Raw genomic sequence first — 23247 nt, forward strand, 5'->3', positions numbered from 1 at the left:
ACAGGCTGGGGATATGGAGGGTTGGCACAGTGGGGAGGGCAGACAACAGGGTAGGATAATTCAAGACTAGACCATTAAGGACGCTTCTTTAGGAATCTAGAGGGCTGCAAGTACAGTACTGTACAGTGTGTCAACTCAAGTATTAGTTTGAAAGCCTTTCCAATCTCAAGAAAGGAAATCTTTTCAGGCTACTTTGTATTTCATTTCCCATTTCCTTTTGTTCTCTTGTTTTGAAAATTCACATTTCCATGTTATGATAGGTCTCTCACTCTCTCTCTCTCTCCACCTGTCCTACGTATGAGTTTTGGAAACAGAATTTAGTAGTGAGAGAAATAAACATCGAGAAAGAATTTTGAGCATACTGCTTCTGAGTTTCAGTCAGTAGAGAAAGCAGCATACAGGAAGGGATAGTGCTGGCCTGTTATGAGTTAGAGCACCTAAATTGCTCCTAAGAAACAAGCACAAAAGGTGGGCTGAGGTTTCCCCTACATCTGGAGTCTGGGGGGAAGCACTAGTGCTGAATACAAACAGTTCTCATTCTTACCATCTGTGAGTCTGCCGTAATAGGGCATAAGGCACGGTCTAAGTGGGCGGAGGGATTAATGTGAGGGAATCTGAAGGTTTATATCCTCCCTTATTGGCTCAAGATTCCCTCCAATCTCATCGTTTGGATGTTTTTCCTTGGCTTCTGACCTTGTTAATATCCCATAGCTGTCTTATCAGGGTTTTACACCTTAGTGTGAATTAGTTTACTGGCTTCTTTCCTTAGATCCAGGGAGCGTGATGAGTAGACAATGAGAGAGAGAGCGAGCAAAGGGACAAAGGGCAAAGAAAGTGGATGTTTGTGTACTGTAGGTCGGCTTCTACTTCAAACCCTTGCCTAGCAGCGTTTGTGCCCATGCGCTCTGCTCCCGGGCCTGCCGGGCGCATGCGCTTCCCGGCCCCTTCAGCAGTTCTCCAAGCAGAGCCTTCTTTCCAATATTGAGATGCGACATCTGTTTTAAATTATGTCAATTGTACCCAGATAGTCAAGTGATTGACGCCTTCTTCAGAGTATGTGTGAAAACTATAGTAAAAGTGATGAGCCAGATGCTTCCAGGAGAGTAAATTACTACCTGCTTGTGAGCTAGTCATGGGGTTGGTGCATTTACTTTTTTAGGCCCCCCGTAAATTACTCTGCTGGAAGAGTAAATAGCTCCTGTGTGGCCGGAAGTTCTCGGACTTGTAAAGAACACATTCTCTTGTCTCTATGTCATATCTTTCTTTCAAATAATTAAACGTACCTAACACTTGGGATTTGTATATTGATTTACTAGCATTTTCCGATCAGGTTCCATCAAATGTTTATAAGGTTCCTAAGCAGGTAAGTATATTATCAATCACATTTTTCTGAAAGAAAAACCACTGAGGCTTGACCAAACCATTTACCGCGATAAACCATTATACTGATCTTTGCCTTTTGGGTGAATCGTTGCACCTCTAGAATTATACAAATTCTACGCACCACTCAGGTCACACCAAAGTCATATATAGACATATATATTTATGTGATGTATATATATTTATTATTTACATACATATATATAAAATATATACATTTTAACAAACTATGATGGCTTTATTCTGTGTCAACTTATTTACTCTGGAACTATGTTTCCCAGAATTCTCTTCCCTGGATGATTTTTGGTTAGTACTGGCCACAGGGGACATTCTGGGCAAGACCTGGAAAGTGAAGTTGCAGCCATATTGAGTTCTGCAGGTCGGTGTGGGCAACAGCCACTGTAGCAACCCACCCACATAGTTGCAGGTCTGCTGGCTCGTGTAGTTGGTGCAGGGTAGCTCCCAGGTCCGTGGCTCTAACTCTCACCAGGTTCCCTCCATCGGCTTCCCCCCCAGGGCTAAGCCAAGTGAATGTGCACTCCACGGGGAAGGGCAATCTCCAGATTGTCAGCAGGTCACCTAGGGCACCGAGGTTGAGATGTGAGGCAGACATAGGTCCCAGTTCATCCTCATGGTTTCTGATTCAGCTTTCCCTCCCTATTGCCAGTCTGGCTGACCTCGAGTGAATTAGCTATACTGGATCGACCCTAGTCACAGAGAAAACAACCTATATAGACTCCTCCCCCGGCCTGCAGAGACTACTCCCACAGTCACATATGGTCCTACCCCTATCATAAATCTGTTTTCTATATTATTTGTGGTGATACAGTGATGCAACCCTAACTGATACCTAAAGATTTAGAATTATTTAACAAGCCTGTGGAATGTAAGCAACGTGAGGGTAGCACTCTTCTTCTCCTTCTCCTGTCCTTCTTCCTCCTTCTCCTCCTCCACCCCATGCTCCTCCTCTTCTTTCCTCCTCTTCTTCTTCATTGCTCTATCTCCTGTCCTGAGAACAGTGCTTGATACATCATAACTCTGCACTAAATATTAATTAATAAGGAGCCACAATGTGGGTTTTTTACCTATAGAAAGATAAGACTTCCTTAAGTTTTCCTTTTATCTTGCATTTCAGAGACCTGTGGTAATTCCAACCCGAGATTTGGCAGCTAGTTATATAGATCTGGAGATTGGCAGGAAAATTGGGATTGAAGCTATAGATTATGGAGGGGATTGTTAACACGTAATGAGTATGGGTAAGAACCCAAGAAGAGATGAGAAGGGAAAGGGGATGAGGAAAGAACCCTGGGAAACAAAATTGAATGATTATTCTAAATTACTTACTTCCTGGTAATTCCATTATATATCCACATCCTTGCACTGGGTTCATGGAGGATGAATGAAGCACCCATACCTTGACATTGGGCGGGACTCTATGACTTGCTTTGGCTAATAGAATGCTAGTGGACATGATACAAGCAGATAGTTAAAATGTATGTGTGCCATTGGGCTTCCCTCTTATGTTCTGGTGATCTTCTGTGAGAGAAACATGTCCTCTGTCGCCACTGTCCCTTCAGACAGGTCCCAGAATACAAGCAGGCAGACTGGCCTCCAGGTTGAGCCTGACTTGCAACCTGGAGTCAAGTCCAGCTGACACACGGTCTGAAGCAGAGAGCCCACCCTAGTTTGACTGAACTGCAGTTCAGCTGCAGACTTGAGAGGGTGGAAATAAATGCTTGTCACTGTAAGCACCTGAGTTTGAGAATGGCTTTTTGTTAGGCACCATTATCGCAGCCATTGCTAACTAAAACAAATAACAACCCTAAACTCACAAAGAAGAACCCATGAAAGGACCTGAGGAGGAAGAGCCAGACAGGTTAGAGAATTCAGTTGAGGGGAACTTCATGGTTGCCAAGAAGGGAATGTTTCAACAAGAGAAAAGCCTTGGTCAATGTCAGAGGCCTCAGAGAGGTCAAGCAAGCCCAGGGCCAAAATATATTCACTGGATTTGAGAACAAAGAGATTGAGGAAATTCGTATCTGATTTCTACACATTTCTCTGGCAAGTAGGAGATGCAGTCTTCTGAGAGTGAGAGGGAAGAAGACTAGAGACCAACAAGAAAGCTATAAAAGCTGGAAACTTTGCTGAGAGGAAGGGAGACACACCATGTGATTTTCTCCCAGCTGTGAGTGCAGCCTTAACAGAAAGAAGAAACATCTGGGTGTCCCATGTGGTGGTGGAGTTTTCTGGAGTGTGTGAGACTAAAAGACATAAAACATTTTTCTATCAGTCTCATCAATTATCAGCTCTCCTTAATTTCTGCAGCACCAGAATCTGTATTGCACATTTTTGTGCTTTTTTATAAGTTGTCTTACAATCTTTACTGGTCATGTGCTAATAGCATTTTATTTCTTTCTCTGTATATCCATCTACCCATCTGTCTATCTGTCCTCCCATCCATCTGTGCATGCCTTCATCCGTCATCCATCCACCCACCCACCACATTATTCCTTCAAGGATGTGAGGGAACTTACAAGTAATACTGTATTAAAGTGTTAAATTAAAAGTAAAAATTTTGGAATCAAGGAATACTTAGATAAGAACATGTCAGTCACATGGTAAGGACCCCAAACAATTTTTGATTGGTCAAGTAGCAACCCAGCAAAAAAAAAAAATTATGTTTACAGTATCCAAAATCTATAAAGAACTTATCAAACTCAACACCCGAAAAACAAATAATCCAGTCAAGAAATGGGCAGAAGACATGAACAGACATTTCTCCAAAGAAGACATACAAATGGCCAACAGACACATGAAAAAAATGCTCAACATCACTCAGCATCAGACAAATACAAATCAAAATCACAATGAGGTACCACCCCATGTTGGTCAGAATGGCTAAAAGTAACAACTCAGGAAACAACAGATGTTGGAGAGGATGCAGAGAAAGGGGAACCCTCTTACACTGTTGGTGGGAATGCAAACTGGTGTAGCCACTCTGGAAAACAGAATGGAGGTTCCTCAAAGAGTGAAAAATAGAGCTACCTTACGACCCAGCAATTGTACTACAGGGTACTCATCCAAAGGATACAAACATAGTGATTTGAAGGGGAACATGCACCCCAATGTTTATAGCAGCAATGTTCACAATAGCCAAACTATGGAAAGAGCCCAGATGTCCATCAACAGATGAATGGTATACAGTGAAATATTACTCAGCCATGAAAAAGAATGAAATCTTGCCATTTGCAATGACATAGATGGAACTGGAATATATAATGCTAAGTGAAATAAGTCAGAGAAAGACAAATACCATATGATTTCAATCATAGGTGGAATTTAAGGAAAAAACAGATGAACATTGGGGAAAGGAAGGAAACATAAAATAAGATGAAAACTGAGAGGGAGGCAAACCATAAGAGACTCTTAACTACAGGGAACAAACTGAGGGTTGCTGGAGGGGAGTTGGGTGGGAGGATGAGATAACTGGGTGATGGGCATTTAGGAGGGCACTTGATGTAATGAGCACTGGGTGTTATATGCAACTGATGAATCACTAAATTCTACCTCTGAAACTAATAATACACTATATGTTAATTAAATTGAATTAAAAAAAACACAAAAACACATTATGTTTATAGATCCCATTCTAGAGCTATGAATTTCCACTTATTTCCACTTCAAAAACCTCCCATTGTAATTAGGTTATATTTTAAGATTAAAAGAGGGAGTCTGAGCAAGTAAACATGAAGAGAAAGTAATATTTAAGTTATAAACTCTCAATATGGAAAGCTTCTCGTTAAAACAAATTTTCCTTTGTATCTTAAATTACACAGAGAAAGTGTTTTTATGTAATTTCCTCCATTCTTACCAGACCATATGATCCGTCTTTCTTGTCACACCTGTCCCTTAGGATGGATAAAACAAGTAGCGTTGTCAGTTGTTAGGCCTTTGCAGAGAGAAAATATTTCTGTTTATCTTCTTAGGAGTGGGGGAAAAGATTGGAAATTACACATTGAAATCTGATTTTTTCTGTGCACACCAAAACTTATCTTCTGCCTTTTTTAGAAGAAGATTTTTTTTCATTTCACTTACTTACTTTTATAATTCATACCTAGGAATATATAAGATTATTTTTATGTTCAAGAAATTTAGGAACCCCCCCCCAAAAAAAAGGAAAAAAAGAAAAGAAATGAAATTTAGCTATCCTGGTTCATTAATGAATGTCTTTCCCAGCTTCTTTTCAAGTGGCAGGAAAATGAAATTAGTATCATATGATCATCGTATTTCACAATTATGTTATTAATACTTAAAAGATGGATTTAAATGACTGGTTCCATCTCCCTTTTGAGTTTGATGTTGACATAAATTGAAAATTATTTAGCAAACATACCTATTTATCTCCTTGGGTTCTAGAAAAAGCCTTTTAAGAAAATAAAATATAAACCAACCACATCACAGGTAACCTCAGGGTTCAGGACCACAGTATCCTCCAAAGCTTTTGGTAGCGTGATTAACTCCAGTCATTTTCCAGACCTCTGCATCCCATCAGCTATTGTGATCATCCTCCCAGGGAGGGACGAGCCTATTAACGATAACCGAAGTTTTATCACTGCATATCTTCTATTGACTTGTAGCACAGTTTTTCTTTCTTCTGTGGATCAGCACCTAGTTTGAAACCCTTTTCTAGAATTCTAGGAAATTCTGCATTCATTCACTCAATAAACATATTTTTAGGGCCTTCTATGTGCCAGGCACTGTACTAGGACCTAGGAAAGCACTAAAGAGCCAGACCGCGCATTTCTTTTTGGAACACTCTCTTTAGTGCTGGAGATAGGCACAGAAACAGATAGAACAATGAAGCATGCTAAGAACTCTCCTCATATTTGTATCTCTTTATTCTTTGCATTAGATGAATGCATCTAAACTTGGCATGGAAGGGTGGTAGTCTGGGAAACAAACTGAGGGCTTCAGAGGGGAGGGGCATGGAGGATTGGGATAGGCCGGTGATGGGTATTAAGGAGGGCACGTATTGCATGGAGCACTGGGTGTTATACACAAATAATGAATCATGGAACACTACATCAGAAAAACTAAGGATGTACTGTATGGTGACTAACATAACATAATAAAAAAATAAAAGTTTTCAAAAATGAAAAAAGAAAAAAAAAGGAAGAGTGGTAGTCTATGGATGTACTCTTAGAAGGCTGGGTATTTTCTACAATAATCAAAATATTTTTCATTCGGGTGCCTGGGTGGCTCAGTCGGTTAAGCGTCTACTTTCAGCTCAGGTCATGATCCCGGGGTCCTGGGATCGAGCCCCACATTGGGCTCCCTGCTCAGTGTGGAGCCTGCTTCTCCCTCTCCCTCTCCCTCCTTCTCCCTCTGCTATGCTCTTTCTGTCAAATAAATAAATAAACCTTTCTAAAAAAGATAATGCAGAATTCTTTAAAAAATATTTTTTTCATTCACTTTGGTGATAATTACAAAACTGTGAAGCACATTCTTGGGCATCTGGATGACTAATTTATAACGAACATTCCACAACTTCTGTGCTGAAGTTTTTACTTACAGTTACTAAAAAAAAATCAAATGTAATAAACAGAATCTTATTCACACTGAAAGATTTATTTTCTAAACACCATCATAGGTTACATAAAATTAAAACTGTTAATTTGTTGGTTCTGCCTTAACTTAACATGCACATTTATTCTGATTATGTAATTGTATAAGAACACTCACAGAAGTACTTAATGCGGAGTTTTATGCTATTCTTGTTTACTTTCGTAGCTTTCTGATAGAGGCCATTGAAGTCAAAATGGTTAGGTCTGCACTTAAAATTATGCATAATTTTCCTCTGAAAGAAGTTCCTACGTTACTTGCGTTTGAAAAACATAGTTCCGGTTTCATGTCCGTGATCTTTCAGAGATGCTATTCCATAAAATCCCTTTCTCCATTCCCTTTGTGTGGGTGATTACTACCATCTGACAGCTTACAATCTCCCCTCTTTCCACCCTCGGCTGGTGAAGTGAGGGGAGACCCAGCTAAAAGTGATGGCAGAATATAATTTAGAAATACCCAAGGGCTGAGCAGTTTTTAACCCCATTAAAAATTATCTAAGTGGCACATGAAAACATTCAAGCAAGGTTAAGCACAGTAACCCCGTGGGTCATTTGCAGGTCAGATTTTCAGTTTTTAAAATGAGCTATGTGTACTCTCAGGATATTAGGAGGCATGGAGGATATAATAAGATGGAGAATATGGCAATCATGCTTGAATGTTGGTGAAAATTAGAAAATGAAAACAAATTCTATCTATTGGCTAGAATACAATTTACATGCATGTTTAAGGGGCAACTTCAAAGAAGTTCCAGGCGTGATGCTAAGAGCCACAAAGTTCCATCTTTGGGATGCGCTAGAAAACCTTCCAGGCTCCAGTAACCTCTCTTCTCAGTCTTCAAGGGCTATTTTGGTGGAAACCTTTGGAAAGCATTATACAAAGGAAATGCTCCACAGAGTTAGAAACCTGAAGCTGTCCTTTCCCTACCAGATTCTAAGCATTTGGGAGATTGAGAAGATTTTCTTTTGTGAAATCTCCTTGTAGTAGCTTTGTGGACTCTAGGGTATACTCCGGCACACTGTACCACCCATCACCAAGGTGATTATACTTTTCCTTTTCAATCTACAGAAATGTGATTATTGCTTATTGCACAAAAGGGGTTGAAGATATTTGCAATAGTGACTAGGTCCCCTCTGGGATCTTCTGTTTATTGGTTGGAAACCACCAAACTATTTGATGTTCCTTTCATCTGACCACCCCATTCTCCTCATTTCCTGGTCTGTGCCTACCAGCACACATTGCCCATTCATTCATTCATTCATTCATTCATTCATTCATTCATTCATTCAATGAGTTACTGGGTCCCCGAAATGCAAGAAGCCATCTCCATGTACTTGGAAGCTCTAAATAAGCTTTCTCACAATCCTCTTCTCCATTAAATATGATATCTCCTTGCATTTGGTTGAAGTGCATTATCTACTTAGTGGTCTTGTTAGCCTTCATGTCTCTGTTTTAGTCCATGAAGTACTATAGTTAATTTGGACCAGATCTCCAGTTTACCTCTCCAATTTGGTGGCCAATAAATCAGCAAGCCAAATAATCAGACCTGGATCCAGAGACATGACTCCCTTCATCTCAAGCCTCTTGTGAAGCCATCTACCAACACTTTGTGTCTATCTTTTGCTTGACATTGCCTTTGAATAGTGATTCTCAAAGCAGGTGGTGGTAATGTGGCAGGTGTGAATTCAGAATCTCCATTGATGTATGTGAGTGTTTGCAAAGATTGAATCATAATAACTAATTTAATTTTTTCTAATAACAATAAGGGAAGGCATATGCTTTTTATGTTTTTAAAAGAAGGCATGGATTTTAAGACATTGTAAAACATGGCCTTAGAATCTACAAAGATGAGATCTTGTCTGCTTTCCAAATGTCACCCAGCACTGGCACATAGAGATAACACCCTATTTGTAACACTCCATTCCTGATAAGTGAGGAAAATTGCTGCTTATCAAAAGGCAAGATTTCTAGTAATCTCTACATCTTGAGAACAGGGAAATAATAAAGTAAACAAACAGCCTTTAGAGTCTTTGAATATATATGTAATATACTGGTTTGGAGAATTGTGCTTCCCTTTTTAGGTAGGTGGAGTCAGTGTGGCTAAGTTTTAGTGCATAAAATGTCATAAAAATGTTGGTAGGACTTTCAGGACAATTCGGTAGAAAGAGGAGAGTTGTACCTTTTTGTTATTCGTTCCTTCCTTCTTTCTGCTGCTTGCAAGGGATCGGTACAGGTTAGAGCTCCAAAAGCTTTCTTAGACTATGACAAGTCACATAGAACAGAGCAAAGACAAAAGGCCTCAGAAGGTGGTCTAGAATCCCCCTACGTGGATTGCTTACATTTACTCTCTTCTTCTTCTTCTTCTTCTTCTTCTTCTTCTTCTTCTTCTTCTTCGAGAGAGAGAGAGAGAGAGAGAGAGAGAGAGACACGACAGAGAGCGTGAGCAAGATGAGGGGGCGGCGAGGGAGAGAGAAAGAGAACCTTGAGTAGGCTCCACACTCACTGTGGAGCCTGACACGGGGCTCAATCTCATGACCCTGAGATCATAACCGGAGCCTTAATCAAGAGGCAGATGTCTCCTGGACTGAGCCACCCAGGTGCCCTGCTTCCCTCTACACTTCTTTACACAAGCAAATATGCCTCTTGCATTTAAGCTACTACAGTTGGGTTTCTGTTACTCACAGCTGAATCTAACTTGAACTGATACGCCTTGTTAATTTGATTTCTCAGTAGCTTAAAAGGACCAAATTAGAAGCAGGAAGGGCTGCTTCTGTTAGCAAGTAAGGAAACAGAAAAAAAAATTATTATAGGCCAGGAAGTCAATTAACGGTGATATGGCTGACGTCAAGTCAGCGAGAAGGCAGGAAAAGGTGTAGAATATTTCAGACTTTTTTTTGGGAAGATGGTTGATGTTTAAAAAACTCTGACAAAGAGGGTAAACTTCAGTTACTTTTAGATTTGACACTTTAGACACTTTTCCTCATCACTTTTTTGTCAGCAATATTTCTGGGACTAGTCATTGTGTGAGCGAGGACAAAAAACCCAAACATAACAGACCTTTGTATTCAAGGTGTTCACAGTAGACCCCAGGAAGGTGAGACATTCGTCTCAGTGAGTACTGAGGGGTGTGGATGTACATTTATTTTGTGTAAGTTGGTAGCTGGGACAGCTTATTAGTTCAGGGACTACTCCTATGGTTACCCATAGGTGTTTAAATTGTCCTAGGTTAAGTTGAGAGACAGAGGCTGAGTGTAAAACCCAATAATCCAAGCTGCTGGTCTGGTTCTTTAACAAATGACACTGCCTCGCTTGTCCTAAATTCTCTTTAAATAATGAAAATTTATTTCCCTCTTGACTACCTTCTGACAAAGGGGCTCCTGTTCTCTTCCATTCTGTCACTCCTAGAAATACCAACACAAGAAAGCTTCATCAGCAACTAGGGTCACAGTGTCAGACAAAGCCTATTGTCTGGGTTGGTGATTTTGTTCCAGGAAGAGAACTCTTAAAATAATACCAAAACACCAAAAAGCAGAGCTGGACTTTTTCATTTCCCAACCTTTCACAGTTCTATTTTGTAAACCCAATTTACTGAATAATTAATTTTCAAAATCTTCGGGATACCTTACTCACAACCCATTTTTGTGGGTAGAGATAATGACTTGAACGGAACATGAGCAGAGAGTTGATTTTAAGTAAGGAAATGGGGTCAGGGAGAGGTTAAGTGGCTGGCCTGGGGTCAGATAGCAAGCTGGTGACTCAACTTTGCAGCTCCTGGATCTGAGGCCTGCAAAGAAAACCAGAGCCCATTTCCTCTTGATAAGTTAACTGCCCCGTATCTGCGGTCTGTTGTAAGCTTTTAAGAGCCTACATTCCTTTTGTGACTGCAGACCTGAGCTCCTGTGACTTTCACCAGAGTCTGGAAAATACTCTCAAGGTCAGACTGTGGTATATAGAGGGCATTAGCACTTTATTTGCCACTGAAAATCATTATGCAATTCATAGGGGTTGCCATCTCTCCATTGGGTACATATTCATAACAAGCAGCCTGTAGAACAGACGGCCGTGTCTCAGAAACGATGACATGTGTTTACGGAGTGCTTCCTATGTGTCAGGCAGTCTGTGAAGTCCTGTACATGGATTATCTCATTTAATCCTCCTGTTAATTTATAGCCCTTTTTACTGATGAGGATGTTGAGGCTTTTCAGGGGTTAAGTACCTAGCCCAAGTTGACACAGCTAGAAAATGGCCCAGTAAGAGCTATGAACCCAGTTTTGTAGGACTCAGAGGCCACTGTGCTGTACAAAATTCCTATATACTCATACTGACCTTTTCCCCCACACTCCTGTTATTTCAATTCTTTTACACAGTAAAATTTGTGTGGGTATAATTTTCATCCCAGCCTTAGGTAAGTGGTCGTATGTATACATATATATATAAAATATTATTATATTATATTATATTGTATATATAATATATATAATTTTATATATTTTATAATGTATGTATATTTATATTTTTTAACATTGAGGTTAACGGCCCCACCTGCAAACAGATCAAAGATGCATCTCCCATTGTGGTATTGTTTGGAGAGCTTAGTTACACGCCTCAGAAAATAACATTTTCCAGACTAAAAAGCTGAAAATAAAACTATTTGAAAGTAGAATTCTATGTGAAAATTCATGACGTATAGTGGCCCTGCCCCAGTCTTTCTGGGACGTCTTCCAATATTCCTCATTTTCTGGAAAACACGACCCAGCAAACTAAAAAAGATGATGGAATAGACGTGTACGAAAGTTTTTACTTGAAAAGTTTTTTCCTAAAAATGGAGTTAAATGTGGGTTCATTGGAGAAGCATCTATTTCTTTGGAATGGGATGAATAAGAAAGTTACAACCTACTTTTCTGCTTGTTTGTCGGAGAAGGGAGAGAATGGAGAACGTGAGAAGCCACCGCCAGAGCGGCCAGCGGCCCCTTGGGAAGCCCAGGGGACAGGTCGGCCGCACCTCTGGTCCCCTCCCCCTCCTCGAGGTTCCTAGTCCTATCCGCTCCCCCCGCCCCGTGTCCACCCTCCCCCAGGGCCCCTGCCCCCGGCAGCTCTTGCCCCCCACGGCTCCGTCCTCAGACTCGTGGGCAGCCTGTTAAACCTGCTGGATCGCTCTGCAGTTGAGGCGGGCAGCGGCGTGCCGCGGGCGAGCGTATTAAAAAGGCGTATCAGAAACTGGCACTGAAGTGGCATCCTGAGAATAAACAAGAAGTGGAGAGAAAACCCAAAAAGTAGCTGAGGCGTGCGACGTGCAATCAGATGCTAAAATCGGGACATCTGTGATACATACGTCAAAGAAGGATTCAATGGAGGTGGAGGTGGGTCATTCTGACAGTCCCTTTGAGTTAGGCTTTGTCTTCCCCAACCCAGACCACGTCCTCAGGGCATTTTTTGATGGAAGGGACCCGTTTTCATTCGGCTTCTTCAAAGACCCATTTGAGTACTTTTTTGGGGCGCAATCAAAGGCGTCCTTGCAGGAGCAGGTGCCGAGGAGGGGTTTTTCTCTGCCTTCAGTGGATTTCCATCTTTTGGGGAAGGAGTTTCTTCATTATGCAAGATCTACTTCCTTTGGTTCACCAGGCCAAAGGGGCCTCACTTCATTTTCTTCCATGGCCTTTGGTGGCAGTGGGATGTATAACTTCAAATTTATATCACCTTCTACTAACATTGTTAATGGCAGAAAAATCACTAGAAAGGGAATTGTTGAGAATGGTCGAGAAGGAGTAGAAGTTGAAGAAGACCGCCAGTTAAAGTCCTTGTGATAAATGGTAAGGAGCAGCTGCTGTGATTGGACAACAAATGGTTAAACCTGTGTATGTAACAGAAATGTTGACTATATCCAGCCCATTTAAGGATTAGCAGGAACATTTTAATTTTTTTTTTTTGAAGATTTCAAATGAACTCGACTTTCAATTTAACTGTACCTTAAGTATTTATACACAGCTCATCGAGGCCCTGTTTATCATAAACTTTTGAGTTTATGGTTGGGACCCCATAATAGAACCAACTTTTTTTTTGTCTTTAAAATTGTTGTAAATCTCTGTATGCACTTTGCTTTTTTATTAAATGTTTTCCAAAGTGACCTGACTTTTGTATGCTAACGCCAGTGTGAACCTGCTTTTCTATTGTGTTTGAAACATGAGCCAAGTAGAGTCAGCCTGCTGTGAAGTTAACAGTGCCAGGATGAATCTTCCCCAAAAATAACTTCAATTTTTTTCTGGTATTTAATATTGAGAGATATTAATGCATTAATGGTAATACATTTCTCAGTTGATACAAATTGAGGAAGTTTTCTAGTTGTGCATGAATACTGGCATCTTAGTAACTTTTGGCAATTGTTTAAATATGTAATGTGAAGCGTAGGTTTAAAAACGTAAAGCTGGGGGTGTCTGGGTGGCTCCGTAGGTTAAGCGTCTGCCTTGGGCTCAGGCTCCTGGGATCAAGTCCCACTGTGGCCTCCTGCTCAGCAAGGAGCCTGCTTCTCTCTCCTTGCTCCTCCCCCTGCTTGTGCTCTCTCTCTCTCTGTCGAATAAATAAGTAAAATCTTAAAAAAAAATTAAAAAATTAAAAATAAAGGTGGCAAACTGGGTCTTTGTAATTTACTTAAAAAAAAGAAAGAAAGAAAAGAAATGCAAAACTGTTTGGTGCATTCTTTTCTGAGTGGAGCCTAAAAAGAAAAGGTGCAACTTAAGTTTTAGATTTTCTTTTGTTTTTGGTGGAAAAATGTCGCCTTGGAAACAGATAAATACTGTAAATTGAGTTAAAATTTTAGTTAGAAATGATTTTATTTAATAATGAATAGGAAAAATCGTGTGTGTGTGTGTGTGTGTGTGTGTGTGTGCGCGTGCGTGTGTGAAGCTTTGGAGCATTATTAGATTTCAGAGTTCAGTTAACCCGATCTCGTCAAATCAACTACAAATACAGGAGGGGGGGGACTAAGGAAAAATGGAAAGAATGGAAAGGGCGTGTTGTAATTTTTCAAGATATGAATATTTTGAACTTTTAAAATAGCTCATATAATGAATTTGCAGGGATGTAAAATGTTGAGGTGATAACCCCGGGTGTCTTTCTTAAGACAAGATGGCTAACGCATCCCACCACCTCTGACAGCAGACCTAAATTGTAGGCTAATCTTTCTGAGGTGTGAGCAAATTTCTTAAAAGTAAAACGATACTTAAAAAAAATTCAAGTAGCTTTTTTGAAGTTGTAAAAGCAACTAGTTATAAAAGTTGATGATTATGAAAAAACAAAATGGAAAATGCAGGTAAGTGAACAGGAAGGACTAGGAGTCCTTCACGGTCCTACTACCTAGAAAAGCCACTGTTAATACCCTGGAGTATGTCCTTATAGGTCCCCCTTGGCCATGTGTACACATATAAGCATGGACACGTTTGGACAATTTGACCTAAAATTTTAGAATATACTTTTCCTACTTAACTGTAAACCATGACTATGATATTAACACCCATCAGTCTTTTTTTCATAACATAATTTCCCATGGCTGTAGTTGGACATTTAAAATTGTTTTCAATATTTTGCTACTAAAAAAACTCTCAAAAAACTTTTCCTTTTAGGAAAACTTTGAACTTATCTTTAATTATTTTTTTAGGCTAAGGTCCTAAATTTTTTATACTTTCTGGATTAAAGCAAATGCAGATTTGGAGACTTTTGAAACAGTCTATAATGCTCTCCAGTTTACAACCCAATTTGCACTGTGATTTCTGGTATATATGGGCCACGGTTAGTTTGGAAGTTCTGAGAAAGGTTTGTGAATATTAGAACTAATGTTTGTTGTGTGGTTAGCCTCGAGTAAAATATCATAGAGGTCAATACATGGCATATATTATTATGAATATAATTATTATCATTGAAATCCAGGACTTTTTAGAGGTCTAATGGAATGTCATGCAAATTCATTGACTGCTGGCCTTTCTAAGTCCTGAACATGTGGCAAGCTCAGATATCATTAAAATAGGATATTCGAAGAACTTCTGAAAAAATTGTCATATGTGGAAAACAGATGCTTTATATTGATAACAGTTAAGTTTTGCATTTGAAATACTGAGCCATGAGGAAAAGACTAATATTTTTGAGAATATGTGGATGTTTTTAATAAAGAAGCATATATTTAAAGAAAAAAATTCCTCACATGGTTCCCACAGTTAATTTTTAGTGAGCTATTCTTCCCTAATGGTGCTTAAATTATTTAACCCTCTTCCTTTATGATATATTGGGTTGTGTTTTAGTTATAGAATTTGCATTTTTGCTCTTTTTCTTAATGAGAACAGTAATTATTGGACAAGAGTTTATATTATTAACATTTACATATCTTTTTTTTAAGATAGTGTTTAAATTTTGTTGACTTTTCCCCAGTTATCTCAATGGACCAGAAAAATATGTGTAGTGAGGTAATATTCTGTAGAGGTTCTTCAATATATCTAGCTTCTTGTAGATGAGTAATTCGCTCAGTCCTTCATCTCTCCATTCGCTAATCCACCGACCCAACCGTTCATCTAATACATTTTATTGAGTACCTACTTTGTATCAAGTCCTGTACTAGGACCCATTGGCAACAGTGGAAGTTTAGCAAACTACAAGGGTAAATTTGCATGGATAAATAGAAAATCAAAGAGTTTGGGGTGAACGAGTCACTCTCAATCTGTATTTCTGAAAGTTTTAGATAGGCTACCTTCTTGCAATAGCTCAGCAGGCTATCCCTATTTATTATGATTTGAGATTAGGTGGTACTTCATATTCACTTCGAATTCAGTCACCATATTTACCATATATCTTCTGAGAACGAGACCCTTTCCTATCACTAGAGACAGAGGGTGAATAAGACACACCAGCTCTTCTCTCATGGGGCGTAATATCAGACCGTACCTCTCCTGTCCTACCAACCTCCCTACTGGCTAGCACTCTGTATTTCCACCCCACACTGTCTGGGAATTTACCTGTTTATCAGCCAGTCAGCCTTCTTAAGGGTAGAGCCTCTTCCATGTTTCCTGCTCTATTTCCAGCCCCTGGCACATCCCAACTGAAGGTGTTCTCTATATACTTACTGGACGCTTGTTTACTATCCCTTCAATTTACTTTAGGGCTATGTTTACCTCATCTGAATAAAGCAACATATATATCTCATGGCCATAAGATACTTCTGTTTGACTTCAATTTAACTTTTCCAGGTTAAAGTCCTATTACAGCCCTCCACCTGCCTTATGCAAACCACTCATACTTCTCCAAATGGGCCCTGTTCCTTTACTCATATTTTTCCTTTTCCCAGAATAATTTAATCTCTCTTTTTCTTCTCTTCTATGAGGCCTAGCTCAACTAAATTTGCTCTGTGAAGCCTTCCCTGGTTGCCCTGATTAGAAACTACCCCTCCTTCCCTCATGCTGCCATAATGCATTGATTGAACCTCTTTAGGGTGCTTTTCTCCTTCTTTCTTCCCCCAACATCAAATAACAGTCCATTTAGTCCATGTCTTCCCTGCTTGGGTGTAAGCTGCCCTGAGGAAGGAGGAGGTTTCATTCATTTTGGTATTCCTCACAACATCCAGAGCAGTACTTTGCACATCGTAGGAGGCCAGTAAATGCTTATGGAATGAATGAATGAATATGTAAATATACTCTCCGCAGTGAATGGGCTTCATGTGTGACTTAGGGGAAGAAGCTTATTACAAAGGAATATGTGTACTGGGGATTAATGATATTGTTAAAGGTAAGGGGAGGGCAGTCTATGTGGAGGGCCATGGGAGCAATAAGTGTGGGCCAGAGAAGGCAAGGTGTTATGTGGAGAACAGTAATGGGATAAGCCTGGCTAACAGGCAGGTTTAGAATCCAGAAGGCTTTCAGTATAGGGCCAGGGAACATGGCCTTGGGCCCAGGGGAGGTGAGCCACATTCTTGATTCCTGAATTGGATTTCAGATATCCAGATATTTGTGACACCAACCCATGTTCTCTTCCATCTGTTCCTATGTTTTTGACCAATACAACCGGTAGGATGATGTGATAGCTACAAAAGATTTTAGAGATAACTTTTATCCAACCATCCCAGCTGTTATATTCAACTGGTGGGTATGGGAAAATAAGACTTCAAACAGTACTTTACATTTGAATGACAATTTAAAGTTTACAAGCTGTTTTTTAGAGTGTTATGTTTTTATCTTCACAACAAATCTGAAAGATGCTGAAGGGGAAACTGAGTCCAAGCTAGCACAGATAGTACAATAACTGAGGACTTCTGAAGCTCTTGAAGCCAAATATAGTGTTTGTGTGTGTGTATGTGTGTGTGTACAATTCTCTCTCTCTTTTTAAAAAGATTTTATTTACTTAGGAGAGAGAGAGTGTGCATGAGCAGAGGGGAGGCAGAGGGAGGAGAAGTAGACTCCACACTGAGCAGGGACCCCAAAGCAGGGCTCCATCCCAGGACTCTGAGATCACAACCTGAGCCAAAAGCGGATACTTAACTGACTGAGCTACCCAGGTACCCCTCTCTACAACTCTCTTATCTTTGCTATTAAGAAGGTAGTTGGGAGGGGCGCCTGGGTAGCGCAGGCGTTAAAGCGTCTGCCTTTGGCTCAGGGCGTGATCCTGGCGTGCTGGGATCGAGTCCCACATCGGGCTCCTCCGCTGTGAGTCTGCTTCTTCCTCTCCCACTCCCCCTGCTGTGTTCCCTCTCTCGCTGGCTGTCTCTCTGTCACATAAATAAATAAAATCTTAAAAAAAAAAAAAAGGTAGTTGGGAAAGACAAAGAATAGATGATGAGAGAATGGGGAGGGAGGTGGAGAAAATGGGAAGTTAGAATTGTGATTTATGCATTCACTCAGCAACTGTATATCCCATGCTCTTCCTCGCTCTCTCCTCTCCATACCGGCCCATGCCTCAGTCCTCAGGGATACTCCAGGCAGACAGCTGAAAAAACAGTGGCAGAAGGGCCTTGGGAGCACCGGATGGGGTACCTAGTCTAGCTTTGGAAAATCAGGAAGGCTTTTTAGAGAAAGCGACATCAAGATTGAGACTTAGGGAAAGCGAAGGAGAAACCAGGTAAAATGAGATAGAGTATTGAGGGTGGGGAAAGAATTTCAAGCCAACTCATGAAATTGGGCAACTGATTTAGGGCAAAAAGCACATCCCAGTGTGGAAAGAATGCTCTTAGAGCCTCTCAGAATGCAGGCAAGAAGGGCAAAGCGAGCTTTACATCTCTTTCTCCTTCAGTTGTTGTTTCTTTTGCCTTTTTTCCCCGATGAGGAGGGGGGATAAGCACCACCTCTGTCCCCTTTGGCCCAAGGGCTATAGTGGTTTTAGATCGAAAAGTCCATGGGAGGATGGTTAATTGTGCACCTAACATTATTTCATCACTGAATTTTCTGTTCCGGCCCCAGTGATTACTATCACGACCTAACCCGAGCCTCTATGGCTCACACTGAATTCTCTGCCCAGCTTGGAAGAAAGCTCATAGATACTTAATCAGGTTGAAGATGTAGTTTCTTCTGTTGGAAGAGATTGCTATCCATAACCCAGGGAACAGAGAAAATATGCACTGGGAGGAAAGGAGTAGATGTGATGTTGGGCTATAGATGGGAAAGGAAAAGGGTCAATAATTTTGAACATTTTGCATGAATATCTTTTCTTTAGTGATGGAAAGGGTACTTGGTTTTATGTTATTTACCATTACTGATGTATACAGAATCTATGTATATTCTCAGATTACTGTACTCTTTTGCTTCCTATTTAAAAATTAACTCTCTGCTTCAGTGAGGCTCTTCAACTGTATTTCTCATTAAAGCAATGTAGCCAAGAGCTAAAGTAGCATACCTGAAATTACACGTGAACTGTATTTAAAAAAATTTTTTTAGAATGCAAAACAAAAGTACCTTTTTTAAAATTAAAAAATCAGTGTATGTTCCACTGTGGCTCTGAAAATCAGAATCTCAGTGTATCAATTGAACATTGAGTTTTAAAAAATGTATGAGTTGATTTAACCTATTTACAGACTGCCAGAAGGCAAGAAGAGAAGGTTTCTTCTTGAGTTGAGCTCAGAAAGCCTCCTTTGCCAGAAAAAAGAGGCAAACCTATTAATATTCAGTGACTCTTCAAAGTCCAGGCAGCCTGAAGAATGCATTCGAAGGAGAAGAATTCATTGGTTTAGTTAGTCTGGCAGGTAGGAACAAGAAAGTCAGTGACCTCTTGACAAATCCTTTTCTACACACCCTAATAACTTATATCAGCAGGTTTTCAGGGACTCTCTTGCCCCTTCATCTGGGGAGGTGGACAAATGGAAGTCAGTGGTGTAGCAAATACATAGACTTTTCTGCGAAGAAATGTAAGTACCTTCCCTGTGTTTATGCATTGGAACTAAGGTACTCCAAACAAAATTATAAGGGCTGTGTTACAAGCACAAAAGTGAAAAACTCTGCTGAACCACTTACATGACATCTACGTGTAATAGAATGACTTAGTTATAAGATTCATTTTCTTCCCTGGTTTATGTAAATTGAGCTTATTACATTGTTATCACAACCCAGACATATGAAGATTTTGTTTAACTGAATTCCACTCTGTGAGTGTAATTTAAAGCTAGACTGTGTATGTGGACAAAAACACAAAAATGGCAGAATTTTGCCTGTTCAACTCCAGAGTATAATACCGCTAGTTTCTTACATTTTATATTGTTGAATCAGAGCAGCTAAAATCTCCAATCTGGGCTGAGAGAATCATATTTCATATACACAGAGAGAAAAATAGACTTGTAGACTCCCACAGCATATATTTTTTCCTTACAGAACAAAAGAGTTTCAAATTTTCTTCTCCAAAATGTGAAGATTCAGAAGCAACTGTTCTGCTGCTGGGAAATTTGTTCTGTAGACATTTCTCTTGAGCAGCCTGGGAAATCATGGGAAGTGGAAAGGAGGTTGCCTCATCACTTACTGAAAGACGAAACAAGTCAACTTCCTGACAGCTTAGACAATGATCTTCATCTTCCTCGCTCCTTCTCTCCGTCCCTCCTTCTCCCTTCCTCTCACACTTCCTTCTTTCCCTTCCCTCCTTTTCACTTTCCTTCTTTCTCTTCTCTCTCTCTCAATCTCCCTCCTTGCCTCTCTTCCTCCTTTTCTCCTTCCTCCCTTCCTTCCTTCCTTCCTTCCTTCCTTCCTTCCTTCCTTCCTTCTTCCTACCTCTAGGTACTTCTCCACATACTACTGGTAGAGGTCAGACAAATGTTCAGACAAAACAGGGTACCTATATTATAGCCATCTTCCAAGGTGTTTTCCTTTTGAGATTTGTAACTAAAATTCAAAGTAAATTCTTCAGGGTTAAATCTTGGTTCTTTCAAGGTATTGATTTCACAACTTGGTGATGATTTGTGTTAAAACCTTATATAATATTAAAACAGAACTGAAACTTTTTAGATTGAAGAAGAAAATGTATACGTGATTTGTAATCTTGTCACTTCAAAGGAGATTTGTGTTAGCAAATAGAAAATGTATGGGGCATTGACCATTTAGATGAATTGGGGCTTTGAGGTTTTGGAGAAAGAAAAGAAGTATTTGTAAGAATTGAAAACAAGGATACTGGGTATTATCCAAGAAGCTTTCATAATGAAAGTATATTCCTCAAATGGTTATCTTGGTGTGCTTTAATTTATGGTCTCTAATGGGTAGGAAATCTCTAAGTAAGAACAAAGAGTTATGAACGCAGTAAGAAGGTTATAAATGGGTCTTGACAAGGTGGCTTAAAGGAGACATTATGGCATCCAGGGGACAAGAATTTACATCTCGTTCTTAGAATGTGTAATTTGCCTCAAAACCATCAAAGTTATCATCAGATAATATTTCTCAGGCTCTTTTAAGAACCTGGTATCTTAAGATCCATACAAAATCAAACATGTAATCACATATAGTTAAAGTAAGTCACTTTACTTTTTTATGTTGTTAGCAATTTTCCCCCCAAATGTCTTAACTCTAAATATCAAGCTTACAAGAAAGAATTTTGCAAATATCATTTCCACACTGTAGAAATGGACATTTTATATATCTATATATAGATATAAAGATATCTATATCTATAAAGATATATATACATATAAACATATATAAAGATATGGAAAATATAGATAAAGATCTCTGTATATAAAGATATATGTTACTCTGAAGAGAAAGATATTTGCAAAGAACTTTGTAAAGGTAAACAACACTTGAGAGAGAATAATTATGATCACGAAGTGGTTATTCCAGTGATCCAAGGATAACTGAGTTGGTTAATTTGGGCTTAGAAAGAGTCCTTTTCAGGGTCGTCTCTGGAGGGAAGGGAATGGGGCTATGTTCCTAATCCCCCCTAACAGTTCTAGAACACCCCACAAAGCCTTGAAGTATGAGGGTTGATAGGTGAAACTGGAGTGCACAAGGCAGTGGAGAGCCTTGTCCGGAATGTGGCCATCCTCTGCGCGAAGACTTCATGGGGATGCCCCTTGGCTTCGGCAAAGCCTGTTTACAATCGTTCCAATACTGATGGTCCACCATGTGAATTTCTTGGTATTGCACTAGGCACCTCAGATGCAGTGGGCACAACAAACCAGCCAGGTTTGTTATTACGAACAAGGGGTGTATTATTTCCCTTGCCTTATAGTTGAAGGAACTGGGAGAAATAGATTTAGTCTTTGACTCCTTCTCCAGCTAAAAGTTGGTTAGAGGACGGAAACTTTTAGGAAAATGACTACAGGGCCACACAAAGTGAGAGGCACCAGAGCACCGTGACCTTGAGCCCTGACTTCCAGAGCAGTGTGAGTTTGCACTTCTGCATTTTGGTGTCTTCTCTCGCAGTCTCTGTTGGGGGAGGCTAGGAAAGTATCACAGCTCTGTTTTTCAACAACGGATATGCTCACTGGGAGGTTCTGGACTTATATATGGCTGATGGCTGACCTGTGGTTTGAATGGGATTTTGTTAACCCAGGTCCCACTCCCTTACCTCGATAGATATCCTCCAAAGAATGCAAGTGGTAGGGTCCAGGACCTGGGGGTCAGGCTCAGGGAGGACTACTGACCAGGTGCCCAGACAACACTCAGAAGTCTTTAGATAAGTATTTCTACTCATTTTGAGCCTTTACACACACACACACACACACACACACACACACACACACACACACACACCACGACATACCACAGAGCCACAAGTTACAATATAGTAATATATTATTGTTGAAAGACTATAAGCAAAAACAAAACAAAACTGAGGACAAACATTGCCTCATGTTAATATAGTCAGGTGTGGAAAATTTAGAACTTTTGAAGAATATATTTCAAAGATTTTAGTCTTGTTCAAGTATGATTATACATACTAATGGAAACCATAGCTCTCCAGCTTCTTTCCAAGCTCTTTCTCTCAGAGGACATATTACTTGATCCTTTATTTGGATCTGTCCAACCTGCATCTTTCTGGCTCAGGGTCCCTTTGAAAGCTTTGAAAGTGCTAAGAAGGCAGAAGTGTTGAGATATCCACATGATGTCATTAATAAGTCAACACTGACCTCAGAACTGAATTCATCTTGGAGAGCATACATATCAAGCAGCTTCTGGCTAAGGAGAGAGAAAATGTCATTTTCTGCTGGTAAGAAGATAATTGAGTGGGGGCAGGGAGAGTGAGGAGGTCATTGTCTGGCATCCTGACAGCTGGATCATTGGGAGAAGTATCGGATGACTCTTGCCCCTACCAAGTAGGCTTTCCCCAATTGTTTTAGAATCTTCAAAATGCTAATAAAAATACTTTTACATTTTAATTTGTATTGCCTGGGCTTGTATTAAAGTACTGCCAGCTGCTATCGTAGATAAAATTTAGAGTCTCCATGGCTTACCACCATAGTAGTTTCTCATAAAGTCTAAGAAGTGGTGGAGATAAAGGTCACATGGAGGGGGGAGGAGGTGGTACTCTGGTCCACAGGAACCCAAGCTAATGGAGGATCTACCATTTTCAGTGTGTGACATCCAAGATTTCCCTGGGTGTCAGTATTTCCTTTATCTACACAGGAAGAAGGAGAGGGTGCAGAAGGCACACCTACTTCTTAACCACTTGGGTGTGGAGGTGACACACATCATTGCCATTCATATTCTGTAAATGAGAACTAGTCACATGAACAGACGGGGATAGCAGGGTCCTTAGAAATGGAGTCCTGGCAGTGTTTCCAGAAACAACTTTTGGAAGGGTAGCAAA

At 40.1% G+C, this 23247-nt stretch overlaps 1 pseudogene; it reads left to right on the forward strand.

Annotated features, from left to right (window-relative positions):
- LOC148107802 (dnaJ homolog subfamily B member 6 pseudogene) overlaps positions 1–12803 on the forward strand; it is a 63717-nt pseudogene extending 50914 nt beyond the window's left edge.
- The last annotated feature ends 10444 nt before the right edge of the window (positions 12804–23247 follow it).

This window comes from Ursus americanus, chromosome 25 (genome assembly GCF_024610735.1).
Source record: "Ursus americanus isolate L20-20 chromosome 25, mUrsAme1.1.p, whole genome shotgun sequence".
Lineage (NCBI taxonomy): Eukaryota > Metazoa > Chordata > Mammalia > Carnivora > Ursidae > Ursus > Ursus americanus.